The sequence below is a fragment of the Echeneis naucrates genome, chromosome 12, assembly GCF_900963305.1.
Source record: "Echeneis naucrates chromosome 12, fEcheNa1.1, whole genome shotgun sequence".
In the NCBI taxonomy this organism is placed as follows: Eukaryota; Metazoa; Chordata; class Actinopteri; order Carangiformes; family Echeneidae; genus Echeneis; species Echeneis naucrates.
The window spans coordinates 14,300,043-14,318,469 of NC_042522.1; the positions used below are offsets into that span (position 1 = coordinate 14,300,043).

The 18,427-nt window shown below is 42.0% G+C and overlaps 1 protein-coding gene across 3 annotated transcripts in view; it reads left to right on the forward strand.

Annotated features, from left to right (window-relative positions):
• The first annotated feature begins 2,454 nt into the window (after positions 1 to 2,454).
• Positions 2,455 to 18,427, forward strand: part of sema4d (sema domain, immunoglobulin domain (Ig), transmembrane domain (TM) and short cytoplasmic domain, (semaphorin) 4D) — a 34,217-nt gene continuing 18,244 nt past the window's right edge. For all 3 annotated transcript variants that reach the window (XM_029515843.1, XM_029515844.1, XM_029515841.1), the window contains exons 1-3: positions 2,455 to 2,558; positions 9,976 to 10,091; positions 15,493 to 15,551. The gene's annotated coding sequence lies outside the window, so the exon portion shown is untranslated. The remainder of the gene's footprint in view (positions 2,559 to 9,975; positions 10,092 to 15,492; positions 15,552 to 18,427) is intronic.

An 18,427-nucleotide genomic window follows, 5' to 3' on the forward strand; every position in this document is an offset into this window, starting at 1 on the left:
CAAAGTGGGATAGTTAATGTTCCAAACTCCTGAGTTTATCATATGCTTTTCATTTGAGATGGCCTCCGGCCCTGACCTCTGACTCTTTTACTTTTAATCCTGTCCCGTACCAGTCAACTCACATGCACTCAACCCTTGAGTGATCTCAGACCAGGGTTGGCCCTTCCACTGTTGTGAATAATTGTGGCCTGCCCTGTAGCATGGATACACCAGCTCGGGACTCTAAATATATCCAACTGGTGTGTCTGAAGAGTTCAGGCATGAAGATCATATACTTACACTTGAAATCCACACCTCACTCTATTACTTCCTCATCCATTGTGCGTGCGTGTGTGTATGTTTCTGTCCATGTTACACTTTCATTTTGTGCATTAATCCAATAATCTTGTCTGGAGTCGTATTAAGATAAGGTTCACTGTAAACGTGTCACGTTGTGTCCATGTTTTCTACAAAAATCGACAATTTCAGAATTAAAATGTCAGTGTTACACCGAGCAACAGTCAATCAGCTGCTAAAAAGTAACACTTGTGTCTCCATGACAGAGAGATGGGAATAAGAAGAGGTGTACCGACAGGAAAAAAAATACCTATATGGGCAAAGAAATGCATTATATAAAAACTAGATGAGTAAATAAAATGTATTTAGAAATACAGGCCTGGCTAAGTGGCAACAAATCATTTGAGCTCCAGTATTATGTTTGGGTTTCAGCACACATTCCTCGGTCACCTGTTTTCTCTTAGCAGCACATGTCACGAAGTGAGTGAAGATAAACCCAGCTGCTTTTCGTATTCATTTCAGGCAGCACTTATCGTCTTCTTTTAACTGGAGCCAGCCCTCAACTCCAAGCTCTCAAATCATTGGGGGGCAGATATGGATATAAACAAATGGTAGTGTAGCTGACGATGCCTGGGAGTACTGGCATAGGGGTACGGCCTCATTCTTCCTCATCCTCATGGACATCAATACACAGAATAGACTTTTTCAAACTAAATTGGCAGGTAAAGCAGCAACTATCTCTGTGGCAGCGCTGTCTTTCACCAGCAGCAATCTGTCTTTCACTCAAAGATGGTATTGTATTCAGTCTGCAGTGCCGTGGAAAGTCCCACTCCCTCCTCCTCTGCCCTACACAATGAGACAAGGGTCAGTCTGTCTTTCCTCCGCTGTGTTTTTGATTCACTTCTCCTTTAGGAAAATGTTGTACAACCTTTGACCTCCAGCAATGACCTTTTATATCCACTAGCTCCACCTATAGAGTCCCCTTCGTCCAGGGTTTCAAAGTAACTGACTACTCACCAGGGCTGTGGCTAGAAAACTCAGAGGACACTGAGATCAAGTCTTCTGCGGTCCTGCATCACTGTTGGAAATCTGGGCATTTAAATAACATAAAAAAAAAATGAAAGTATGATTACATACACACTATATGTTTTTATATTTTCCAGATTAAAATAATGACTTGGACCAAATTTGGACTCAAGACTTGGAATCACAAAATCAAGGCTGTGACCTTTTGTTCATGTGAAATACAAAGAAGGTCACTGACGAAATAAACATGCCAAACAGCATTTTTCTTTTATGGTTTCAGTTGGTATGGTATGTGTAGTCATTTCTTAAACCTCAAAATTTAAGATCAGGATTTTCATTTAGTCAACATGTTTAAAAAAAAGAAAGAAAGTAGACCTCATGCAGGATGTAGAAGAACTAATTTCCTACAGTTTAATGGCATTGGGTAGTTTTCCATAGAAATGCATCATTCTTTATGAGCTTATGTTTTGGATGAGAGTGATGCAATCAGTCAGGAATGGAGTAAACAGTAACCTGCAATATTTGCCCTTCAATTGTAAAGGAGCAGAAGTATAAAGAGTTTCAACCCTAATCCTAATCCTAAAGTAAACAAGGAAATAGTTTTCCTTTTTACCACATTAGTTTAGGTATTTGTAAATAACCTGATAAATGCACAATATTGCAACAGGTCTAGTGTTCTGTGGCCAGATAAAAAGAAAAAAGAAAAGTATACAAAAGTCACTGCTATGAATTAGTTTCAACAGGTCTTTGGAAAATGCACGCTTTTATTGATCTACTTTTCTATTTCTATTTATTTAGTTTACACTCACGAATTCAGGCTTCCATAATTCAAAGTTTCAAATTCAAACTCAAGTCTTTACAAACAAACAAACAAACCTGATCTTCATTTATAGGATAAGTAGGAAGTCCTGCCTTTCATGGAAGTAGGGTAGTAATAGTAGTTTAATCTCTAACAATGAATTACTATTTATTTGTTCATATTAAATATACCAATGACCTAAATTAGCGACAAATGCATTGGACATGGAAATGATAATAATAATAATAATAACAATAATAAATGAAGTTACACTGAAGCCCACCCCTCCCTCACATGAGCCCTCCCCCTGTCTGTTGATATCAGAGCCCGGAGCGGTTTGAATCCAGTCTGTGGCTCCGGCCGCCGCCATGCTGAGCTGAAGGAGGGCTGCAAACCAAACTCTGATCTCCGCACACACCGTGGAACAAAGAGGAAACCATCACATTAACCTCCCACAGTGAGTAGCTGTGCACACTTTAACTCACGAGGCTGCCGCAGAGACAAAAGTGCGACATTTTTGGTTTTATTCCGCTGCTCGGACTCCGCTCTTCAGGCTCAGCTGCACTTGTTGCACCGAGACACGACGAGAGAAAAAAAAACTGGGGGAACAATAAAGAAATAAATACTCGGTGCTCGTTTTCTCCTTCTCGTTGTTTTGGCGCTCTTCTTGCACTTTGCCACAGCCCGAAAAGTTACAACGAAGCTCTGACTCTCGACGTTTCAATGCTCAACTTCGGAAAAATAAGGTGAAAAAGTTGCGCTGTTGAACCCCCGCAGCCGCTGTCACCGTCCTTAGGGCGCAAAATAACTCGTGAATATAATATTACGTGCAGCAGACGTGCTCGCACAAATCTTTTTAAAGATTAAACTCTCCCCGACTGCACTTTCAAAATGCCATTCTGGCGAAGCAGGGGTCATTCAGGGGTTTCTACCATTGCATGCATAAATCAACGAGCTCTTTCATTGCAACAACAAAAGAGCTTTATTGACAGCAGAGCGCATATCGACACAACCACAAGAGCTGCAACGTGCAAACCTGCAGTGCATAACAGCTCACTGTTATGTCTCGGAAGGTGTGTGTGGTGTGTTTTTTTTTTTTTTGGGGGGGGGGGGTCGGTGTTGCAGTTCTGCAGGCATCTTGTTCCTGGAGAAGGAGGCTCCTGGGGGTTGCAGTTCTGCAGGCATCTTGTTCCTGGAGAAGGAGGCTCCTGGGGGTTGCAGCTGGGGTCCATCAGTGCTTTGTCATGAACTGTTTACTTTCATGCATGTTTAGTCTTGGTTTGGCTGGATGGGGAAAATAAGAAGTTATGGGCCCACTGGCTGTCCGCCTTGCTGCTTGCACTCTGGCTTGGTGCACTGAACCTCAGTGTGACTTTCTTGGCTCTTTGCTGCGTAATTCAAAGTACACGCATCATCACCCTGTTACTGCTCTCGACCTTTTTTGACTCTGGAATTTAATACTTCTGAGACGCAGGTTGAAAGGCGACGTCTTCACCGATGCCAATAATTCTGCTCGTGATTTGAGTTAAAGCAGTTATCTGGGGCCAGTCAACAAATGGCACCATTTTCAGTTTTTTGTATAAATTAGATGTTTTAGTCATTTGTCAATAAGTTGTTTTGCTCTGAAAACGGGGACAAATGGGACGACTACAGATGGCTTCTTTTGATCAACCAACAGGCCCAATCCATTTTAAAAGGAATTTCACAATTTTTAGATATTTCAAAGAATAAACATTCTCCTTACTGTTAGGAAATGCACTTCATTGTATGCAGGCTTAGTTTACTTTGCATAACAACTGTGGAATTTTGGAGCATGCCAGATATTTAGATTGTCCCTAAAGACAGCTGTTGGGTTTTCTAAATCAGTTTTCCCGCAGCTTCATTGTTGACATTAGCCATCTTGTCTCCCTTAACATTTCACTTAAGTGCGTGGGATATGCCAATGCTTTCTGCACGGCCCCAATAAGTAATTCTTCTGCCTCATCTGATTTGATTCCACAGGTCCTCTGCTGGGTCACTTCGGGTATCGGCTCTAGTTGGGGGACATCCACCCGGATCTTGTCAGTGTGATGGGCTTATGGGCTAGCTGGCGCTTAAGTACACGCGGTCAAGCCAGACTCATGTCAGTCAGACCCTCGGGGGAGCGCCAGAGAACTAGCCAGAACAGGATATTGCTGTGATCATTCACCGGCAGCAGACAAATCATTAAACCACTGCATGCTGTTGAGCCGTTCAGGCATCATTGTCTGTCACACAAACTTTCCCTCAGGTTAGAGGTTGTGTTTGTGTTGCAAAATTGTCATTACAGCAGGTTTTGAAATTGCCGTTAGAAAGAAGGGTGACTCTATTTTACATGAAACTGCAGTTATGAAGCAGAGCAGAGTTTGGGAGTGATGGGGGTCTTCTTTTTTTTTTTTTTTTTTTCCAAGGTCTTTCCAGCATTCAAATTGTTGCCTTAGATGGTTTTAGATGAAATAGAACTTCATTTTCTCCTGAAAGAAAGTCAAATGGTCAGGTGCTTCCATTCACACACCATAAAAACAGAGAAGTAAAAGACAACAAGAACATTTTGGCGATTTTCTGTGACGTTTATGCAGCATGTCTTGGCCTTAGCTCCTCTTTATATGAGAAAATCTTGCACACACAAAGCTTTCCCAAGACTCCCCCATTTTAAGAGGTCCTGGGAAAGCTGTGTGAAATTAATATAAATTCTATTTATGGAGAAACCAGTTTTCTCTAAGTCTTTTTTTTTCTCCTCTCCATGTCCATTGAAAGCACGGGATTCACATGTGCTCAGTGAAATCACACAGAATGCTTTTGCTTGTTAATGACATTTACCCATGGAAACCCTACATTGATAATCAATTTAGAATGAGTGGAAAACAGGAATCCAATCATAAAGCCTGTGGGTGAAGGCAAGCTTTGTTTTAAACCTGAACTTTGCAGAAATGGTGCTTGTTTTGGATATGAAGGGTTAGTTATTTGGATGACTTTTAGGGGTGCAGAACCAAGCTTTTGCTGTTTGTGAAAGCTCTCTCTTGGTAAAACACTGAGAATCTGTGCTTACTGCGTTCAGCGTTGCATATTGGAAGCCTGCATTAGGCGCATATGTGTCTTTCAAATCTCAATGCAATTGACCTACTCAAAGGAGACAGCCCCCCTCCTTAGCAGAGACGTCCCGTTTCTTCACACGCTTACAGCGGTTAACTGTCAGGTAATTGAATAAAGTCTTAATGGATTTAGAGGTGACCATTCATGAGCTTTCTTCTCTTTCACTCTGCTGCGTTTGGTCGTCAGCCAGCTCATCTGGTACAAAAGGCTAGAATACCTGCAAATGGTCTGGGCAGCAGCACTCCACCTCCTGCTGTGGAGCTCACTGTAAAAGGTGCTGTCTTTGACACAGGCACACAGCCCCTTACTGGTCCTTTCTCCTCATTAGCAATCTAACAATCGGTGGTCTCCTGCCTGTTCCGTGAGTGAGCCATACCGCTTTGTGAATGGAAATAATGGACACTGCGTACTGAAAGATGAGACACATGGTGCGCACAGTTTTCTCCTTAGAGGGTTTATGAAATAACGTGTAGCTATATTGATGTGCGACTTGCAGAAACCTAATTGTTATGGTCCTGCAGGAGTTAAGGGTGAGAGGTCACGGGCCAGTCTTTGGTGCTCTGGTGTTGAGGTTGGCTGCTCTATGAAACAGACATCTGGGGGAAACCCCCATCTCCTTTTTTAAACACACACCTCCCCTACCACACCCTAGCACCCCAGCTACCTCAGACTGGAATAATTGCCTATTGGAAAAACAGAGTAGCATCTGGTCATGTATGGGCAGCAGCCAGTGCCATGTGTAGGCACTTTTGTATGTCCACTTGTGTGTTACTGGCCATGCACAATGTATTGCTGCATTTCAGAGAGTCTCAGCAACTGTCTCCCAATTTAAACATGGCCAATCAGCTGGCTGATATCAAGGCAAATGCTGGATGTGAAGCTTGGTTTCCTGTTTGTCTTTATTATACACGTGAGGTAATATTACATGTGACAAGCAGTCCACACCCTAGAAGCCTCAGTCGCTTCAGTTGCATTTGTTGACCAAAATCAGCATCCGCAGTACAGCAGCAGCTTTGTTATTCATGATAACTGGGCTTTTCACTGTTATATGGACGTCACACTGTACAATGAGCTGCACACGAATTCTGTGAAGATTCCAAAGGTACTGCACCCATGGCTATGAGTGATTATAGCTGAGAGCGCAGGAAGCTTACTGATGCGTTACTGCAGCACTATTGATGTTTTGAAAAGGTTCCCAGCGTTCTGTTGCTGGGAGCAGGGAGCTGGAAGGGAATGGAGTTGGGAGAGGTAGCCTGCATACAGTACATTCTGTGACTGTGGAGGATATCACCGGGTGACACAGCTGAACAGTGAAGGTGTTTTCTGTCCTTATCCGTCTTTTATCTGTTACGAAGGGGTTCAGCACTTGCAAAGTCAGTGACATTTGTTTACAGGTGCAGTGAAAGGCGTTGCATGACAGATGTCTAACCTGCAGTCAGTAGATTTTAATCAGTTCTGCTGACTTTAGATTGACTCTCACTGTTTTCCAGTGTGTTCGTAGAGAAGACGTCCCAACATCTATCTAGAGGAGATTTCTGACCGTCTCTACAGTTGCGTGCGTGTGTGTGTGTTTCGCTCCGGGTTAAATGCAGTGCTGAGAGAGCAGCAGCTGGACCAGCAGTCCCCATTCATTCCTTAAAGAAGAGACTGAGTGGGGGGGAAAAAAAGCATCCCTACAACAATAGACACACTCCCATAGACGCACAAACAAGCTTCCCTAACCTCAACCCCCTTCCCCCTTCTTTCCTCCCCTCACCCGCCACCCTGAATTCCCCCTCCCCCTCCTCAGCAATAGTGTGTATTGATGCTTTCCAGGGGTATGCTCTCCACCAGTGAGCAGCGATACACTGCTGTGACAGTGAGAGGCGATCCTCAGCGTGACGTTGCCTGCTCAGACGGAGACAGACTACACTGCTGACATGCATTATGATGAAACGACCCTTTAATGCAAGCACCGTCTCTCCGCCCTTTGCAGCTTCTTGTGCTGTTTTTTCCACTGTTGATCATGTCAGGTAAAGAGAGGCAGACCGAAGGAGGGATAGTGAGAGGAGCATGACCAAGGAGCAGTGAGGGAGGAGGTGACAAACTGGCTTGCATGACACATGAGGAAAAAAATTAAATGAGGGTCTAGCAATGGTAACATTCCCAGTAATGACAGAGTGACTAAGCCAGGTTGGAAGAGCTCTCTCCGACGGCGTTGTTTTCGCTCCGTCTCCCCGCCTGCAGGATCTTCTCACTTATACTATGGTAAGATTCGTGTCACAGACATCTTTTGTGGACACCCACAAGCGTGTTGGCTGCTGTGCTCTCCCGATGTCAACACCATTTTTGATTTGTAATAGGAATCAGGTATGTTTTGTTTTTTAAAGATTTCTGCATGCTATTTTTACTCAAAGCTCATCTGGTAAGTAAATAATTCAGTGTGGTGTTGGGCAGGTCATCAGGATGCAGCAAACAAGACTCTGCTGTGCCATATTTGAGGCAATACCCACCCAGTTCGTTAAAACTGGCTTCCTCTTGCATCTTGGCTGTATGAGTTGAGAGGATGAGAAGATTGCAGTTGTTCTTGTTGTTTTTACAAATACTGATGGCTTTGTTTACAACATAAAGCGTACTCCCATCTGGAGTTTATAAATCTCCCTTCAGAGGGGAAGGAGTGGCTTTACGCACAGCAATATCTTGGACACTTCAGATTTTCCTTTTATCATACAACTAGTTGGTATCTTAAAACAGATATTAAAACAGTTGAGAAGAGATGCAGGAACATCAAAGCCAACTAATGGGCCTTTTCTACCGAGTATGGCTATCTCCACTGTGCACTTGTAGAAAGCACACTTTATCTGGCAGTAGGTTGTTTTTTGTTTTTTTTTTTGTTCTTTTTAACCAGCTCCACATATACTTGGAGCACAGTCTTACTGTTCTTTATTGCTTGATGCAGTCAGTGTTGCATTGATTATTCAACCAGGCACTTAATGATTGTTTGCATGTGGATGAGAAGGCAGTAATTTAATTTTGGGTTTTTGTGAAGAAACTTCTCTTGTTGCAAAAAAATGCCGACAAAAAGAACACCACTCTGCAGTTTGCATGGGATGTTTTTATCTGAGGCCTACATACTCATAGCTGTAGTTTTACTGAATTGGTGAAATAACTAAGTTTATGCAATTCTGAAGTGGACTGATTGTGCTTCTGGAGAGAGAGACTGATATTTCAACCCTGAACTTCTTTTTTTTTTAACTTGTCAAACTACAAATAAATTAAGCTGTGGCAGACCCATTTACCCCTCCAGACTCATCACACAAATGAATTTCATAACAGCCACACTTCTCCCCCATTTGTTCAAATTTCTTTAAAGGTAACTGGGTTTTATTTTAGATTGTTTGGTTTGTATATTTACGATATGGACAAGGTCCATAAATGGCTGTTGGGCAGCAAAATGAAAGTGGAAGAGGACAGTTCAGAATTCATGGGTGCAGTCTGGAAAAGGTCAAAGGAAAGAAGGCGTATGTACCCATTTAGACCCACGCAGACAGACTGCCGCTGCCTGGCTCCAGGGTTACTGGGTGTCTTGTCTGGGTCTTGGGCTGATAGGACTGGGTGGGGTTGGGACCTTACCATCACTCCCATGCCCCTCCAGTTGTAGCTTTGTAAGCTGGCAAAACAATAAAACCACAAAAGTCCCCTGTGTTTAACCAGTGGTGGATCATTAACTGAAACAGACACTTGATTAGAATAGAAATGTGAGGATTTAAAACCTGCTCCAAGTCTATTAAATATAGTGTGATGCTTGGGAACTGGAATCTAACCTTTTTATCTGCTTACAGCGAACATAAATCCATGTCAGTCTGTTTTAACCGGCTGCTGCTGTCATTTCTTGTAGGTGAATAAGCTTTGGAGATTCCTCATCAGCCTCAGGATGTGTCTTGTTTCATCACTTCATTAAAATTTCAAAATCAGAAGGCTTGCAGTAAACATCTGCTAATTTTTATGTGAATTTAATAGCAGAAGTGTATTTTAAGGATTTTAGGAAATGCAATGGAATTTGTTGGGATTTGGTTATTTAGAATTAATTTCATAATCTCTTCATTGGAAATGGTAGATGGTAATCACCTGGTTGCGAAATTGCTCCTCAGTAAGACAATGTATCCTCCATCTGTGAGCGGCTTCACATTGTCTGCTGGAGACTCAGAGGGTTTCTTGGTACGCTCTCTTTATGCTAGTTAGCTGGCTGGTTGGCTGCCTTTGTAACTATGGAAACGGTATCCCTCAGAAAGCCGAAGAGACACGGCCTTCCTCGGCTAACTGTGAGCAAGTGAAGCATGTCTGTAAAGTTCGATGTTGTCCCAGGCTGTTGGATGGAAGGTTGTTGTTGTTGTTGTTGTTTTCCCCTCATTGTCTTCCACAGACAAACAGTAGCTGTTGTAATAGTTGTCAGCTCAGGCTTTTGCACTGTTTACGGACCATTTTGCTCACGAGTGCAAATCAAGTGGGTCAAACAACTACTTCAATCTCTGGTTATGAAGATGTGCAAATTACTTAAGTTTTGTAAAATGCCTACTGTAATTGATCTATCAGCGGACAGAGGGGACAAAATGGTTTCTGTTTTTCAAATTTTAAGATTTTTCATTCTTTCGAATCAACAATGAAAAATAACCAAAATTATTTTATGTGATTAACCATGATTTTATTATCTATCTGTCTGTCAGTCCAAATTACTGAGTCATTATTCTAAAAGAAGTTTGTTTTCTTTCTCCCTTTTTTTGTAGACTGCAGCTATAACATTAACCCCAGGCTTGTCCTTCAACGATTTCCAACTGTGTGAGGAAAAGTGAAAAGAAGTTTTAATGCATCAGTACTCGCTAGCCGACGCCATGACGGACAAGTAAGTGGTTTGTCTTGTGTGTGTTGTGTGTTCGTGTAAAGAGCCCACTGTACTCTGGCCTTTTGTTTCAGCCTGAAGTAAGAACATGATGTTGTCTCTTGTGATTACACTTCTGTTGCACTGTGCAAGATTGTCTTCTGGAAGTGCTTGTGCGACTTTGTTTCAGTGCAGAGTTGGGGGAGAATTGGGGGGAGGGGGAGATGCGTTGTGGTGGGTGCTGGTATAAAGACAGTCTGTTTTGCCCCTGAAAACCTATGACATTTGCATCAGGAATTATTTGCACTCTCGTTAACTGTGTTGGTATGTTGCCGCTGCTGTTAGTCGCTCTTTATGTCCCTGACAAAACTGAGTCATTTATAGGGGTTGTGCGTTTACCACATTACCTCTTCTTTGCTCCCTTTCTGTATTCTCCTACTTCTTTAATTTTGGACCCCTCCTCTGCCTTTTCTATGCATCTCTTTTCTCTTTTTGTTTCTTTTATTAACTTTGTCTCTTGTGTCCAGTGTTTGTTGGATTTGATCTGTAGAGGTTGGAGAATTTGGGTGCAGTAAGCAAACTAATCAGCTGTCAGCGTTCGTAATAAGCAAATAAATGATGCAGGACAGTCAGCTGAAAGGGATAGGAGCAAACACGGCAAAAGCCGAACAAGGCCAGGCCTATTATGTGCTTGCGTTACAGAGAATTTAAGAGTTTGAAATGAATGTTTTGTGCAGGAAAGAAAACAACAATGAAATACATTTTAACGGTAATGAACAATTCTTGCAGGAATCAGGAGATTTAGATGCATAGACTGAAGTTGCCTGTATAGTCACGGAAGATGAAATGAGGTTGATGCAATTCAGCGTGTATGCACTCTTCACTTCCTATTAACCCACTGGCTGACCCTTTCAAAGAGAAGTGGAGAGGCTTTTTATGAAACAGGCTTCAAGGTAGCAGACTATATATCTAACGTCAGCACAAAATATTGTATTATCAAGCTGGATAATAGATAAGGCTGTCTTTGCCCAGAGCAAAATTTCTCTTGCAAATTAGAAGGTTCTCCTGCTTTTGAATTAACTTCAATTTTTGCAGATTCAGACATTCAGCTTTGGAAGCTTTTAAGTATTTTGGAGGCGACATTAACATCAAAGAAGAAAAATATGTGCTCATTTTATTAAGGCTCAGCTGGAGCGAATCAAGTGAAGTGAAGGTTGGGAGTTTCTAAGTAAGTGATGATGTTGTTGACAAGCTGTCCCATTGGATGAAAGGTATCCAAGCAACCTGAAAAGGCCAAAAGGGCAGTGGAGAGTGGGGGTGGTAGCTTATTGTGTGTGTGATGCTAGTCTGTGTTATAGAATGATTGTTCGTCAGGGAAGAATGATAAATGTTATGCCCAAAGGAAGTGAGGGGAGAAGTTGGAGGACGTGCCCCCGACAGTGATGGTGAACAAAGCTTCCCTCAACATGGAACTACTTAAGATTCATACAAAGGCAGAAGGCTCCTTACACATGCACACGCACACACAAAAATGCCTTCTGTTTTTCCTCTTGTTCGCTAGTAAGCAAACATTTCCACATAGCAGGATATCAGTGGACATTCCTGTAGATATGTGCATTCCACTTGGTATTCCCAGGCACATGGCCTGCAGACACATCCAGTACAAGTGGCATACGGTCTCTGACATTTTCGCCAGGAGCTGATAATCCATCTGCAAATGCACTCCGACATCCTCAAAAATTAACATGTTTAAACTGCAGGATTTTTGGTTCAGCCCCTCTATTGTACCAGGATGCTCTGGGATGAGGAAAGTTTCTAAAGCCAGATTTGCTCTGTGGTGCTCGCAGACAGGGGTTCTTTCTGTTGTAATTCAAGCCTGCATAATCCTCTTCAACACACTGCTTTGTGTATGTGTGCATGTGTGAATGTTTGTGAGCAAAAGTACAGAGTGCATGCAACCTCCATCTGGGATTAGAACGGACATGAATTTCACCTAGTTGTTTTTATTCTTTCAGGGCTTTGCTGTATTGCATCATAAAAGAGTAGGACACAAAGACGATGTCCCGAATCCAAAGAGAATGTCCGTCTTTAATGGAAAAAGGCACTTTACACATAAATAGATGTTTTATCTGCTGAAAACATGCAACTGTCTCTCAACTTGATACCTTCATTCTTTAGAGAAAGACAGAAAATTGGGTGGAAAAACGTGTTCCCTTCCATGTGCCCTCTAACCATCCTGTCGTATTTCTGTATGCACTGGGCTCATTGTTGTTTGCCATAAACAGTCCTCCTACTCACTTCTCCTGGTTTTTCCTCCCTCTTTCTCCAACCACTGTGTGAATTTGCACGCTTCAGTGTTCTCCCTCATGCTGAAGCCTGTTTTCTCTCTTCCTCTGTTGCTCTCGTTCTCCCTCACACCTGTGGTAGTGCACACTGCCAGCCTCGTCAGAGACTTGGGATGTTTGCAGATGGACAGCAAGGTCGACTGTGTGTGCGCGCGTGCGGTGAACTCTTATTGGAATGGCTGCACTGTCATAGATGAGTGGCCTTTTGATGTCTTTTGTGTATTAGTGTGCTCCGTGTATGTTTACCAGTCAAGGTCCCGGCTGGGAGTGTGTATGCATGTGTCTCATATGAATGAAAATCGAACACTGAAGCTGGTTGAGAGCTTCACTTGTATGAAACTGCAGCACTTCCACGTGGTTAGAAACCTGTTAAACACCCAAATCCTCCTCCTTATGGAAATTTGACTGTAAGTAATAAGTGAATCTTAACCCCCCCCCCCAAAAGAAAACACTTTGGTATAAAAGACACAGATTTAAAATGGTCCTTGGTTCAATAGTCCTTTTTCTTGCTGAAACCATTTGCGGTTTTGAGAAAAATCAATAGATTACCGTGGAATTTTCTAAAGATGATTAAAGATTCATTAATCCTTAAGGCACTAGTGGGTCAATGTGGTCAATATGTCCACATATACCCAATGAAATAACTCAACATATGGCAAATTATTTTTCAGAAGACAGCATCTAGAGTTTTGTGGTAAATACTTCTGCAGGTAGGTAGTTATTGATCTTGACTTTTCATATACCATCATCATGGCTAATGTGATGGTCTGTAAACTAATCACACCAGAATTGACTGGAGCAATTCTGAAAAAACTGACTGCATTTTTGCACTCTTCTCCGTTAACAATGACATGAGGGGAAAATGTAATTGCTTCAAGTTTTTGTTGTGATTAATAATAATGTGAAAAATCAGCACTTCTGAGTTCAGTTTTCTAATGGTGAGAATAATGGCGTTTTTGGATAAAGGGAGAGTGACTGAAGCTCAAGTTCGCCCCCCTCTCAGTGGTTTTTGGGGGAAATCAAATGTCACAGTGGAGTGTGCTCAATAGCACATCCTGTCAGTATGTTTACCATTGACTGAGTTTCTGAAGTAGGAGCATTAATACATTTGTTCCGACTTCAAGAACCTTTAAAAGGCCAGCTTTTCCCTCTCCTTATTCAAGTTCACTCATCAATTTAAAAAAAAAATAAATAAATAAAATACCATGACATTTTCGCTTCCTCTTTGTCCTTTCTCCAGACCTTTGTGTCACCAAGGGCGTGGTTTGGGGCACTGCTTGGGTCGTACCCAGGCTCGACACCCACTCGGGACATCCTGAATTGAGACGTCTAAAGGCATGCTGTCTTCGGTGTCATTGGGATTCGTGGGTGCTCTGAATCAGCTGTCACTGGGTTTTGTGGGAGCCAGGGGAAGCCAAATCAAAGTGCTTCCTAAGGATGTCAAGGGGGCTGCCCTCTTTGCCCTTGAGCTCATCAATCTTATGCAATTGTCATTTTCTCCCAGTGCTCCATTGATGCGGTCAGAGGAGTATGAGAGGCAGGGACGAGCTGTGTTGGTTAGTGCTGGCTTGCGTATGTCTTTTACTTTTATTCGTGTGTCACTGAGAGAAAAGATGACAAGATAATGAGGACTGTGATTAGAAATTGAAATGTAATAGGCATTTGTAGCATGGATAACTCATCCCCACCACAACAAAATCATTACACAATAATGTGGTCATCAGCATAATGTGCTTTTTGTGATCAGGTGTAAGTGAACTGCCCATGTTTGTAGTTTAGTGTGCGTCATCTCTATTTTAATATAATCTGATTATCCTTTTTATACAGTAGAACAGGAGGCTCTGTTACAGTAGTTTACCCCAACAAATGCTAATGAATCTGCATATTTGGGTTGATTTGGGTGACCTGAATTCAATTGTCTGGAAGATTTGTCTCCTTAATTGTTCTGGCACAGTATTTGTTGCCTTGCCAACAGGATCCATTGTGGCAGTTTTAGTGAATGACTTATTTTATGAAGGTTTTTCAGGACAGAGTGATGATCAGAATCAATTCAGTGTCAAACTGTAACTCATCAGTCTCTGTCCAGGTAAAGTAAATATGTATGGCCATGTTTTGCTCTCAAACAGAGCTGGATTGCAGCACACTGTGGGAACAAAGCTTGTGCACTTCTTCAGGGAGAATGTATTCAGCCATGTTGTAAAGGTTTTCATGTCGCTCAGGGAAGCACTCTAAGGGAACAGACTGGTTAGTGTTGTGAATAGAGGCCCAACCATCTGTTACAATGGCAATAAGATTTCTCTTTTCCCTCCCTATGACTTGTAGAATCCTGTTTTCATGCACTTTCATGAAACTCAAAAGCTGACTGTGGTGTTGGTGCTCTGATGCAGATTATTCTAAATATCTTTGATTACTTCCTTGTTTTATTAGTGATGTTTAATGCTGACAATACATATTTATAAATGACCTGGAAAATAACATTTCTCATTGAGCTGCATTTTGGGAAATTTTACTTTTATGTGAATTATTTATTTATTTATTTTTTAACTGTTTGATTTCGGGTTTGGCTGTGGCTCATGTCTGATGGGATTAACAAACACAACTCAACAGTGTTGAATGGAGAGTAATTTTACTTTGTTTACATTTGGTACATTAACTGACAGGGTTGCCCACAACCTTACATTTGTGCTCACAGCATGGAAAATGCCAGGAGTGAGAGATCCGTGGTCAACAAAGAACAATAGGACCTGAGGTGGTATTCACACAGGATAATGTTTGTCATTCATTTGCCCTTGGTTATTAAAAATTACCTCAGTTTCCTGCCAGACATCATGTGATCTCATCAGCTTAGTGCTCAGGAGATAATTGTCGTGTGTGTGTATATGTGTGTTTAAATGTTATTTAATGGAAGTTCGACTGTGGTATGTGTTTACATTGATTCAGCTTTATGACTTACCATGGTCTAGACGTCAGACCACACAGTCACACTCAGCATGAATATGCTTCCTCCTTTTTTGTAGGGACGCACGCACACACCACATAACTTTCTTGTCTGATCTTTCTGTCTTCTCCCCCCTTCCTAGCTTGAGGATTTTATAATTCTCTCCGGAGGAAGAGCGTCGCGTCTTGTAAGGAGCCACAGGTCAGAAATTCTACTCCTCTCCCTCCCTCCTCCCTTTTCTTCTGAGTGGACCAACACTGAGCTGCTCAGAAGTCTGCATGCTTCAGCACGACTGCTGCATGCTTCTCCAACACTCCCTGTAACCACCCTGGGGCTTTACTGCTTTTTTATTTTATTTAATTTTTTATTTTTTGTTACCCCTTGCATGACTACACCTGGCCAATCCAGCTTTGATTTAATTCTGCTTGGCTTTGATGCTTTGGAGTTTTTTCCTGCAGTGATACTTCCCTTTTTTTACCAATCATTTTGTTATGCACCCTCACTGTGTTATTTGGTCTTCTTTCTTTTCTATCTACGTCGACTTGCAGCTGCCTACTTCCAGTGGCCTCTCTGACAGCCAAATTTGCTCTGTAGCTTTGCTCAACAGTTGTTTAATCTCCTGTGATCACTCGTGAACAGTGATTGTTCTGGCTTAGCAACCGTAGCCAGGCTCGGCAGCTCTGTCGAGCTTTGAATTTCTCTTAATAACTAGTAAGACCAATGCTTTGTATCACTCGTCAAACCCCTTGGCATTCCCACAGAAGTCTAAGAAAATGTTTGAACACTGTCTCCTGTAACATAAAGTATGAAATTTTGATATTTGGCTATAGTAGAAATGGTACTCTGAAATTCAAGGACGACATGATTGGCCAGCGATGTTTATGTAGAGCTTCAATTTATATTACAAAAACGTATTTTCTGTGTGGGAATCAGGACCCTGCTGTATCCAAATGAGTCCCTGGCCAGATAGAATTACACCTCACAGATGCAGTGGTTAGTCCTCATCCTATTTCCTGTCTCTTGAGAAGTAAATTATATTGTTTGAAAATAGGTAAACTCAATCTAATCTTCCAAATGGTGGTTATCACCGTTTTAGAACAGAATGCCAACTGAACAGGGGTCAGTACTTTTATGCTTAAAATTGTGGCCCATGCTATTTTTTTTTTTTTTTTTTTTCCTTCCGTCACTCATAAGATGATTTTTCTTTTCTTTTCTTTTTTTTTCCCCACATGGATTTTGTTTGTTCAGCTGCCTGAATGTTTAGTGACCTCATTTTCTTAAATGCCTTCAATTATTTTCATGAAAGATGGAGGTCCGCCAGGAATCTGTGCAGTGTGTACTAAACGTTTTCAGCTTGGTTTGGTGTTGTGTGCCTAGAAGGGAATGCTGAAATCAGTGTTTTATCTCCTGGTATGCCAAGTTCAGGAGGACACACTGTTACTGTTGTGGCAGCCTGTGGGTGATGGGGTGAGTTTTCACACACCTCTCCAAAGGAGGCTTTTGTCTCTGCCGGCCAAAATTACCACCATGAAATCGGTGGCTGCTGAAGACTGTGTTGAGAGAAAAGCACAAGAGAAAGGAGACCTCCTTAAAGGCAGAATGGTGCGGGGAAAATATAGCAGGGATTTATCGATGGTTACAGGCCCTTCAAATGTCCCAACTGGTGGGAAAGATGGCTTGTTTTGTTTCTTCATTTTCTACTGTTGCTTGACAAAATAAGTGACATGTGACTCAAAACATAGTGGATCAGATTTATATTTATATTACATGTCAGCTGATTTGAAACCTAGAGCTTTATTCCACTCTGAGACTTGAAGTCAACCGGCCTTGCCTATTGCTGTTTAAATAACTAGCGCCAACTACTGACTACCATTCACTAAACTGGGACTGTACGGCCTTCAGCTGGGCATTCGCAGCTTCCCAAAATAGTCCCACATTATTTGCCCCAAGGCCTGCTGGGCATCACTGCAGCTGAAGGAGGTGACATCAAATGAAAGATTTATGACTTTACTGTAAGTGGTGGCTTCCTTGGGACCTCAGGGTGTTAAAAGTACCCTCCTTCTCCCCAAAACAGACAAAACTACAATGGACAAACATTTTTTCAGGAAGTACCTTTTCATTCTTTTTCTGTGATGTGTACATTATTGGTATGCTGCAGCAATGTGGAGATTTACTCCAGAATCCATTTTACTGTGTCATCTGGCATAAATGCAACATTCATTCATGCAAAAGCAGAAGCAGCACTTCCTGTTTTGTTTCCTTTTTTCCCCTGGGGTATTCCTCAAAACCAGAAAAAGATTATTTATAATATTTTTATTTATTAATTTGTTTGCTATAAAATTCCTCAGGTTTTCTTAAAGGAAACTGTGTACAGAGATTGTTTTCATGTCAGACTACCGAGGCACATCCAAGACCTGGGTGGGGAACACCACTCAGCAACCCCTTCGTCCTCTTGTTAGCTCACTTCACTAGCCTGTAAGTTTATAGAGAAGTTTTTCAAATCTTCTGCGACCGTGTGACCCAGAAAGGGTGTGTTGTTTTTAAAAAGCATGCCATCAACAGACTAAATATACCCTTTACAGGACCTGACCCCTCATTTGCCTTTGCTGTGGCCACTTTAGGTCGACATGCTAGCTCAGCAGGGGCCCTACAACTAGTAATTATATAGGAGGGTTTCCTTTTTACATGCCCCATATAGTGTTCCCTTCACAAAAGCTTTTTTCCTCAGTTTAGACATTTGACTTGTTGTTGGTGGTTTAACTGCATTTAATTCTACTTACCTCCCAGTTTGTTCCAGCCTGTTGCTCCATGTACATTGTGTCTGTCATCATTCAGCTTTAAATATGCAGATGTGAATTTGCATTGTGCAGTAGATCATGATATTAATCATCCATCTGGCGTTTTTAGAAGTTGAATGCCATCTCCCATCCACCATCCGGTGAACTCACTGTGAATAATGTATGTTGACAGCTGCGTCGTCTGTTGCAGCTTTTAGATAATTTTTTTCCACATGAGAAGGAATCAGCTGTGCAGCGGAGGTCATACAGCTGTTCTCTGTGTTTCAGATGGTTAAACGT